This window comes from Cyanistes caeruleus, chromosome 4, assembly GCF_971803275.1.
Source record: "Cyanistes caeruleus chromosome 4, bCyaCae1.hap1.1, whole genome shotgun sequence".
In the NCBI taxonomy this organism is placed as follows: domain Eukaryota; kingdom Metazoa; phylum Chordata; class Aves; order Passeriformes; family Paridae; genus Cyanistes; species Cyanistes caeruleus.
This window is the reverse complement of record NC_141704.1, coordinates 78604151-78614650: the sequence shown is the minus strand read 5'-3', so window position 1 is coordinate 78614650 and position 10500 is coordinate 78604151.

Below are 10500 nucleotides of genomic sequence, written 5' to 3'. Positions count from 1 at the left end.
GTTTCTGGGGTCAGTGTCTGAGGTGACTGTCCTGGTTTAGGGCAAATTTGTGAGAAAACCTCCAATGGGGCTCTCCCCGGGAAGCAAACCCACGGGGCCCTTTTCTCCCACCCCCCAGCCGGTTCAGGAAGAGATTTCTCTGAGACAAGTGGAAAAAACCTATTTATTTAACAGGCACAGCACTACCCAGCACAAAAATCAACAATACCAAATTACAAAATACTGAAGTACAAAACACTCGCTCACGGTGAGAGACTTCTCCAGGGTCAAGCTGTTCAGGTGTAAGCAGTTTATTACGTGGGTAAAGAGAGGGAGAGACCCATGTACGCCACCAGCCTCAGCGTCCACGTGGTCAGGGGGAGAGGAGAGAGTGGCACGGGGAGAACAGGAGAGGAGAGGTTAAAGATGGGGAGGGAGGGATCAAGAGAGCATGAGAGAGATCGGGGAGAACCAGGGAGGCTTAGGAGAGAGGGGGAAGGACAAGAGAGGGGTAAGAGGAGGAAAAACCAAGAGAGTTAGAGTAAGAGAGGGAGAGAGGGAAAAACAAGAGAGCGAGGAAAACAAGAGAGTGAAGTTCCTGTTGCAATACAATATATGTCTTTCTATAGTGAATATTCTAATTCCCAGTAACCAATCACTACGAGACACACCCACTAAAGATTTTATATACAGCCTATAAGAATCACTACATTATCATACAGTTTTGCATTTCAAATTCTAAAAGCTTTACCAATTCTTCCCTTGCTTCTTGACCTTTGGACTTTCTATCTGTAGAAGGACATTGTTTCATCTTCAGGGAATCTCTCTCAGTTGGCTAGGCTATTGTTCTTTGGTCATATAGTAACCAGTACTCAGCATCTTATGACTCAAAGCAAGTTTTCATTTCTATTTCGATTCTAGGCTTCATACCTTCAGAATCTTTTGTCAAACAATCATATTCATAAGGTTTCCCTGTTTCACCCTCCCCAACAAAAACTGACAGTCTAACTTGTAGACAGGGAAGAATGCTCACTCTCTGCTTATAGAAGGACCATCTGAATGATGATTGGCATCCTGATCATCATCCGAGGGTCGCCTGTTGGCTGCTTACTGCCCTTGGTGTTGCAGATCAGGGCGAACACACCTCGCAGGTATCCACCATATCCCAATTATCTGTGGAAACACATGCATACCCACGACCCCAAGTGATGAGCTCACATGGGCCTTGCCACTTGTTAGTGGTTAGGTCTCTCACCCAAACTTTTGCTCGAGGCAGGTGCATCTCACCTGAGGACTGCAACGAAAGAAAATGATTCAAAATGTCAGGATTATCAGAATTCTTTTGCACTGTGAGATGATTGATTGTATATAGAAGTTTCTCCAACCGACTGTGTGGAGTTTCTCCAGTCATTCCCGTTTTTTGTTTTTCCAGAACATGCTGTAGGGAACCATGAGCGTGTTCAACAATAGCTTGCAATTACATATTTTTGAAAATCAATAATTTTTGGTTTAGAGTCCAAATAAATGAAAATCGGGGAAAAGTCCATCAGCTGAAGACATTCTTCAGCATCACCAGATGTCTTTTGAATCACTTTTTGAAGGCGATGGAGTTTAATGTGGCTGCTTGGACCTGCTGATAATAAAACACAAGCATACTTTCTTTTTTAAATTAACAAACCAATTAAACTTCATTGTTGTTAGTTAGTCAAAATTTAGATTTGATAATTCATTTTCTAAGCTTCTACTACTTTCAAAATATTCATGCATTGAGAAAACTAAAACAAAGCAAAAACTCCCAGATTTCTCAGGATGCATGACTATCACCATTTTTCCTGTTATTTATAAAACAAACCCAGCAGGTATCAAACATGCATTACCTATATGTATATTTTGCAATTTAGACAAGTGTTTTTTAACAAAACATGAGAGAACCTAAATTTCAAACTTGATAGAGATTAATTCTGACATAAGGAAATAACAAACTTAACTTTAAAAGAATACCAAAGTGACAAAACTCAACACTCAGACCTAAACTCAGTGAAACTTTACTTAATTCTATTATGCAATATCTATAAACAATTTACAGATTAGCTAACAATGCAACTTACAATGCTTTTAATTTTTCATTGCCTAAGTAAAATCCCCCCCCCCTTTTTTTTTTTTTTGTTGACCGTTGGATTTTCACCACAAATATGATTTGTATTATTATTTGTATTGTCGTGAAAAATGTTTCTGAGGGACTTGTAGAGTTCATATGGCTGTGGTCAAAAGCTTTTTGACTCTCTGTAGTCAGTGAAGTAACCAGTGAAGCTAACTGCAGTGTAGACATGGTTGCTTCGTCAGGCTGTTGTCGTTCGTAGGATTCTGCAGCTGTGTTGCTGAGCGGTTTGAAGTTTGCAGGCTTTGAGTAAAGCTGACTCTGTTGTAAAGTTGCAGTTGCTGCTACTCACTGGAACTCCTGCTCAGATTCTGCTGCTGTTTCCAGCGGTGGTTGCCATGGCAACACTGGTGCATGCTCGGCCCCATAGATGGGAGCAGTGGGGCTGAAAGCCCATCTCCCCCCGCCGTGCTGGCTGTCCGCCGTGGGGACGTTTGTGCTGTCCCTTGCAGCGCAGGAGAGTGGGCGCAGGGGACACGGGCACGGGGGGACCGAAGGACACCTTTGACAGCCAAGGCCCTCCCGTGCCCGCTCGCGGCGGCGCTCATGGCGCCGGTGAAGGCGCCACGGAGGGCACAGGAGGAGGAGGGCGGTCTCCGTTCCCCTGCCGCCTCTCTGTTGACAAAGCTTGCGCGCCCAACTCTGCGGGTGACGGATACTTGAACACTTGGGGAGAGGGAGATTTTGGGGGCACAGACTGTTTCTACCCAGGGCCAAAGTCCTCCGAGGGTCCAGGCAGAGCTGAGGGAGTACTACGCTGCTCATCCTCGGTCCCATCCCCCAGTCTCTCATGGTGTACAAAAGAGGCACCCCCGGCATCCAAATCCTCCATCCCAGCATCACTGTCCCCAGACTGGCACCGCTCCAACGCTTTAAAGAGCACGCCCCAGGTGTCTGCCAGGCTGCACACGCTGGTATCTCCTTCAGTTAACTCAGACCACAGGCGGTCTCCCACCAACAGCCAAATGTCGAGATCAAAGGCATTGACAGTCACACTAAAACCCTGCACTTTCGCCCACTGGAAAAAAGTGCGCATAGCATCTTTGGAAATATCAAGTCCCATGCATGGTAAGGCATTCTGCCATGCAGAGAAGACAAGCTGATCATCAGTTGAACTTCGGTTCCCCATCGTGAGAACCGTCTATCTTGATGGCTTGCGAATGCAATTATGCAAACACAGTGGCTTAACCCGGGACTTCAAGCTCTAGCTTTGTCAAGATAAGCCGTTGCAAGCCTGCTTACAGGCAGGGCCCTGCTATATCGTGGTCTGAAAGACCAGCTCCCTCCAGGAGAGTGCGGGAGATATTTGCTAACCCCTCTCTGGAGGAAGCAGGCGGCACATCGTCCGTCGGCTGCACCAAACGTCGGGGTCACCAGATGTTGCTCTATTGGGAACGGTGAGAAGAACGACACAGACTCTCTTGTTAGTTGGAACAAGAAAGTTCCTCCAAGGTTTATTACCTCAGATCTTCTTTTATAGACCGATATGTGAAAATACAGAAAGGCAAAACTCTTATTGGTTAGTAAACTAACACATCACCATCATTGGTCAGTGGGGTACACCACCCCTCGACCTTCTCTTGCAAGAAAACAAGAAACTGACAAACAACAGCTGCAAGGCTGTCTTCTATCTCTAAGGGTTGTATTAATTCCTCTTTATGATTTCCCAGGCCACTTTCTCAGATGCAACTGAGAAAGTCATGTGGCCTGCTATTCCACAGGCACTGTGCTTGCTTTTGCTCATATTTAGCATCCATAGTCTATGCCCAAAATGCACGGGGACTCTGGGCTAGTCACATATATAGGGTGTTTCTTCCACTCACTTCCAGTCAGGCTCACATCTGCTTCCACCAAGGTAAAATCCTGCAATTCCCCTGTCACGCCAGCAATAGAAACAGATTTTGACCCCACGTCTTGATGGGATTAATGTGCACTGTGCACCAGTATCAACCAAAGCCTCATATTTTTGTGGTTCAGAAGTGCCAGGCCAACAAATCCACACAGTCCAAAAGACACGATTTTCCCTAGTCTCTACCTGGCTAAAGGCAGGGCCCCTCTAAGCCTGGTTATCCTTCTTGGGTATATGTCTTGGAGGTTCCTTCAAGGGGATCAGACATGTTGTTATCATCATACCTGGCAGCTCGACTACGGACAACTGGAGCTGCTTCCCTTTTGGTAGAATTTCTTTCCTGATTCTTGCCTTCTTTCAATTCACACACCTGTTGTGCCAGAGCCACAGTAGATTTCCCATTCCATTTCTCCATGTTTTCTCCACAATCACGCAGGAAGAACCACAGCTCAGCTTATGGGGTGGGTGTACTTTCTCTCCCTGTCCGAGGAACGCCTGCATTGAGTACCAGGACCTCTGATCTGTACTGCTGAAATTTGGAGAAGGTCTTCTTTAATCTCCTCCTCAAATTTCTTATGATTCTCTTCTATCTTATCTTATAATTTCTGCAGACATGTTTCCACAGCTGTGATTCTTGCATGTGTGGGGCCATGCACAGCATCTGCATATGCTCAGAGCTTCTTTGCCATAATCCAGCACGGTCTCCTCCCTGTCATCCTGCTTCATTATTGCTAAAGCAGATGCATATTTTTGTGGCCCAAGTTGTACCAGATTTCACCACATCACAGATGTACGTGGCACCAAGTCTGGATTCCTAGCTGGTATGTCGTCTGAAAACACAATCTCTGACACTGCCATTTCTCTCAGGCGTTGGATCCCTTGTTTGATGATTTTCCACTGTGTTTGCTGCATGTAGAGATCATCTACACACAGATATCTTTGGGCTACACTTTCCAGGACCCGTGCCCAGAGACTATAAGGGTCAGCCCCCCTCATCATCCCCTGGTTGATAACCGGATCGTGTGACAGAGATCCCAGATGCCTCGCTTCAGTGCCATCCAGAACTGTAGCTTCACCTGCGGCGTCCCACAGACGGACTAACCAAGTAATTATAGATTCATCAGGTCGTCAAGTGCAGTCCTTCCTCAGGCCACGAAGATCTTTCAGGGAAAAGGAATCAATATTAGCCTCTGATCTTGTGCCAGTTGCTTTGACTCTTGGTTTTATGTCAGGAGGTGTTGAGGGTCCTTCTCCTGCATCATCATCATCATCATCCACTGGTCAATCAGTTTTGTCTGTGCACTTTCCACTTCTCGTGCTAGTAGCAACAGCCATTGCTTGAGGCTTGCTGTCTGGTTTAGCTACCAGCTTTGTAACTGGGAGGTTGGCTGCAGCCAATTGGGGTAACTGTTGATTTATCTCCCTGTCCCCTTTCTCCTGTTTACTGCCCTACAGTATCCATCAATGTACGATAAGCATATGTCAGGGCCCAGCTTACTGCAATGATCTTTTTTTCCTTGGAATCATCATGACACTTCTCTTTCAGGTATTTCCCCACCTCAGCTGGATTCTAAATTTGTTCATGTGGAAAGTCCCAAACTATAGGGTCAGAAAATTGCTTCAGGATTTGGCCCATATCCTCCCATTCACCACACCACTCAGAATTTTCCACGCATGGTTCTGGGGTCTCATCAGTCCCTCTAGAAATCTCAGCCCTCATTCTAGAGAGGCTGAAGACTGTATAGAGGAAACTTGCCAGATTAAATGCCAGAAAGATGGTCTCTTTAACATTCAGGGGAACTGAACACTCTCCAATAGTGATGTAACAGATTCAGAGGAGAAGAAGGAAAGGAAAGGCAGAAAAGCCTCATCCCCTGCTCCTCCTCTAACAAACTGGGTGCATAACCATACCCATGAATCCTTTATATTTGGAACAGACTCCAGCACCTGAATAAATTTCTTGGAAATCATAATCACTAGGCCCAGCCCAATAGCTATTCTAATCCGTGCTCCTCTACTGTAAAAAACTATGCGTTAGGGACAATACCGGATATTTCTGGATAAGAAAATAAACTGAGGGACCATAAAAGTATTATAACCTCAAAAAAGCCTAGTGACCAGAAACACATAAAGGCCTCCACCTCAAAGGACATTATTAATTCAAACAGCATGGCTACAGATTGCTTTATCTTATCCCAATACTGCCAGTTAAATACAATCAGTACAGGGTTTTTTCACTCTCTCGTGCCTCATGTAGGGTGCCAATTGAATGTGTTTGTCCTGGTTTACAGCAAATTTGGGAGAAAACCTCCAGTGTGGCCCCCTCCAGGAAGCAAACTCACATGGCCCCTTCCCCCCCCACAACTGGTTCAGGAAGACATTTCTCTGAGAGAAGCGGAAAAAACCTGTTTATGTAACAGGCACAGCACTACCCAGCACAAAAATGAACAATACCAAATTACAAAACCTCTCGCTGTTCAGAAGAGATGACAAAATTCAGAGGGTCTCCCTCCTGTGGATGTTCGCTCTGTTATCAGTCCCTCTGGTGCTGGAAAATGCCGCTGCCCAGGCTGGGCTCCCGCTAGTCCACAGGTGCAAGCTCCCGGTGCTCCCCCGAGTCCCCAGTCCAGAGCAGGCTCGATTCGTTCCAAGAAAAGGGAAAGAAAACAATCCAGGAAGACCTCTCTGCTTCAGCTAGCTGGAACTCTCCCTTGTTGTCTGTCTGTGCTGTAGTCAAAACCCTGTCCCAGAATGCGGGGGAAGCAAGTAGAGTCTCTGATGAGACTCAGTGCTGCCTCTCTACTCATTTTTACCCTCAGATGAAGTTTCAAAGATACAAAACTTATTTCTGGGCTAAGCAGATCAATGGGGAGACAATTTAACATCACAGTCACCCCAGGATATCAAGCAACCTTATTTTTTTGGTGTTGTGCTGATTTGAAAGTAAACCAGTGTTTTGGGTGATTTTATGATGATAATCTGTTCCCTGATCATCTGTTTTATGTCCAAAATGGTTGTTGTACCTTTAAGGTGGGTCCGGTGGGGGGTGGCAGGGTAGAGCCTTGGGACTCCTCTGCAGGCTTTTTCAAAGCATCACTGCCCAGGCATCTGTGGTGCTGTGCAAACTGCATTCTTTTTTTCTGTTTTGCTTAGCTAGCTTGGTTTCTGTTAGCTTAGGAAAGAAGGTCCTTCCCTTTCCCTGGCCTTGGAGAGGCTGTATCAATGATCATTTGGTGGCTTTCTTCAAAGTGAACTGTACAGTTTGGTTTTGGTTTGAGAACAGAGAGAACAACTGGTAGGAGAAGAATTGGACAGACACTGGCAGGATGGCAACTCCATTGCAGCCCCTGACCTCAGAACAGACAAGTCAGTGAGAGAAAGGACACCAAGTCCACCTGCTTCATCTGCTGAGAAGAGACCAACATCAGAGATTCACCAGGTTCCCATCTGCTTTTGTTCAAGCTGCTATATAGACCCTCTGTTTTTTTAGTTTTTTATCATGAGACACAAAAAACCCCCAAAAAAACCCCAAAAACCTTTTCCCACCACATTGCCAACTGTTGTGGGGTTTTTTTCCTTTTCCTGGAATTTTGGGTGTTTTGTTCCATTGTGGGGGGAGGGGGGGTTGACTGAGGTCTGACAGTTCAATATCTAGCATTTATTCACCCCTTTTTTCTGTGCCATGTGGGCACTTTATCTGTCAGTACAGAGGTTCAAGTCCCCCAGGGCTAGGGGGGCTGAAGCTGAATCAATGTGCATATTGTAGATGGTTTGGGCACTGGAAATGGGAATGTCCCCAGAGGCAGATAGGGGCAAACATTACAGAGCTACCCCTACATCAGGAATAAAGGGGACCAGGAATAGAATCCCCAGATGAATCCCTGGTTACAACAGAGCCAGGGAAGAAGAAAACTGACTTTTTAATAGACACTAGGCCTACTTGCTTGGTATTAAATACAAACCAGAGAAAATTAAGCCAATGTTATAAATGCAAAGGCAATTTCGGGTTAAATAAAAGAGAAATTTATTATAAAACAATAATAAATTCGGACAGCGAGAAAAACCACAATAAAATGAGCAGCGCAGCGCTGGGTGGACAGGGTCTACACACAAGGTATAGGTGTTCCCAAATCCACACTTGAGAGTCCCCTGGCCTGGGTTTTTATAGGAAGTTTATGTCCCGAGGCCAAATTCCAATCAGGCACCCTTTGCTAAGAGGTTCTTGATTGTTCGAAGAATAGATTTCCTGGCACTGGAGAATAGAGTCAATAGACGTTGGGCAGAGGCTCCTCATATGTAAAGAGGTCCAGGATGTCTTTTTGATATCATTTTGGTCCGGGCCATTAGGGTGGAGTGGTGGGACCCATCCTGGAGCCGATGGCTTATCTCGGCTGGCTCCTCTTCCTTTGTCTAGTTTTGCCCACTTCTCCAACACAGGTGGGCAGGGTGGAGGTGCTCAGGTCCGGCGATATCTCGTCCAGGCCCGTTCTTTTGTTTGTTCGATGGCCCGTGTCCTGCCCATTCTTCCTGGGCTGATGTGCCTGCTTGTGATCGTTATCTGGGTGTTTGGCTGCAATCTGTTGCCTCTCGGAGGAGAATCACGACCAGATCTGGAGAAGGACTTTTTCCCCATTACATGTTGTATTTTATGTCATTGCAATCATACATATATTTTATTTATACCCTTTACGAATTTTTATTCATAGACTAATTTATTACAGTCCCCCGCCTAATAATTCATCACATTAAAAATTCGTATTTTATTCAATTGTTACCGGAGGAGGAATACTTGCATTCCTCTTAATCTATTTCATTTTCTTCCCAGTCTGTTAGCGAATCCCTATTATTTTCTTGAGGCAACATGTGTTTATTTTCAAACTCCTCCAAGGCCCTAATTGCATTTTTATTTTCCTTGTCCTCTTCTAACTTCATCAGTTTAGAAAGAGGGGCTGTTCTCCCTTGCGCTTTTTCCGGGTCTATTGGGAGGGCGGCAATTTGCATTCCTTGTACTACAGAATGTATCAATCTGATCAAACAAGGAATTAAACATGGCAGAAAAATGATTCCGGCAACCGAACACCCTATAAAGAACACTAGCTTCTTCCACCAAGCCCCCTGTCCAAATATTTGATCCCAGCAGGAGGCTTGTAAAATTGAATTCCATTTTTGGACCGGCACATGTGCCACCTTTTTTATTTCTGCCGCTGGTCCCTTTATAGTTTCTCCGTAATCATCTATTTCCATGCAACACTCGGATTCATTGTATCTTCCACACACTCCTCCCTCCTCGGCTAGCAAATAATCGAGAGCTAATCTATTTTGATATACAAAGGCTCTCATCTGCGAATGTTGTTTTGCTAGGAGTCCTAGGGCTTCTGAAGTGTGATTCAAGACTACTTCTACTACAGCCTGCAACCTAATAAGCCGATTGAGGAGATAAATGGGGGTTCGGTAACCCCAGCTGCCGTCATTTGCCCATGTGGCGGGCCCATAATATTGAATGATCCTTTCGGCAGGCCATTCCTCCTCTTTCCACTTATGATTGCCTCCTGCCATCGGTAGTTCTCGCTTTAATTCCCTCTTTTGTCGTGCTAACGTTTCAAAGAGGGGAGCACCTAAAGACTTACTTTCGTCTTTAGGCAAGGTAAAGAAAAAGGGCCGAATTATCCCAAGTGTGCAGGATCCTTTCCATTTCTTTGGTAATTCACTGTATGCCTTTTTTCCGCATATCCAATAAATCCCGTCCGGTGCCTCCCAACCTTGGTTTGATTTTGCCGGATCCTCCCAATATTCCCTCAGGCCTATAAATGCATGGAAGGGATTGGCCCCAGGATTTTTATTCCAACAGAGTCCAATTATGTCTACCCATTCGCAGTTATTTTCCCGAGAGTGGCTCCAATAACCCTCGGGTGGTTCTGGTTGCCAGACCTTTGTTTTGCTATCTGAATTTACCGTGAGAGTATTTACACACGGGGTGTACCCTACCAAATCGGTAAATTCTTTTCCTTCCCGGCTAATGCAGAAAGTTCCAATTATTCTTTTATCAATTACCCATCCCTCAGGTCTCCGTGTTGTTTTGGATAACTTTAGTCCTGTCCATTTTAGCAATTGTTCTGGGGTTAATCCTTCTCCCTTCCATGGCCATCTTTTGGCCGATTTCAAGCCACCACAAATCCAACAGTTAGATAGACCTAATTCGGTGGCAATTTCCTGCATTAGGTCTATAAATAGGTTTTGGTTGTGGCTGGGCAATCTCCAGCTATTATATTGCTTTTCCAATTGTTCATATTGTTCACTGAGAGAGTTTAGCCTCTCTTGTTCTAACCTCTTTCTTTTATTTTCCATTTCTCGTCTTTTTAGCTCCAGGGTTAGTTGCTTTATTTTACTTTCAGGATCTAACCCTTCCTCATCTATGGAAAAACAGAATACCTGGTCGAACTGTAAACATACTCGATCGTCATCACTTTTCAACAAATCTAATATTATAGGCTCATTACTGAAGGAAGTTTTCGTT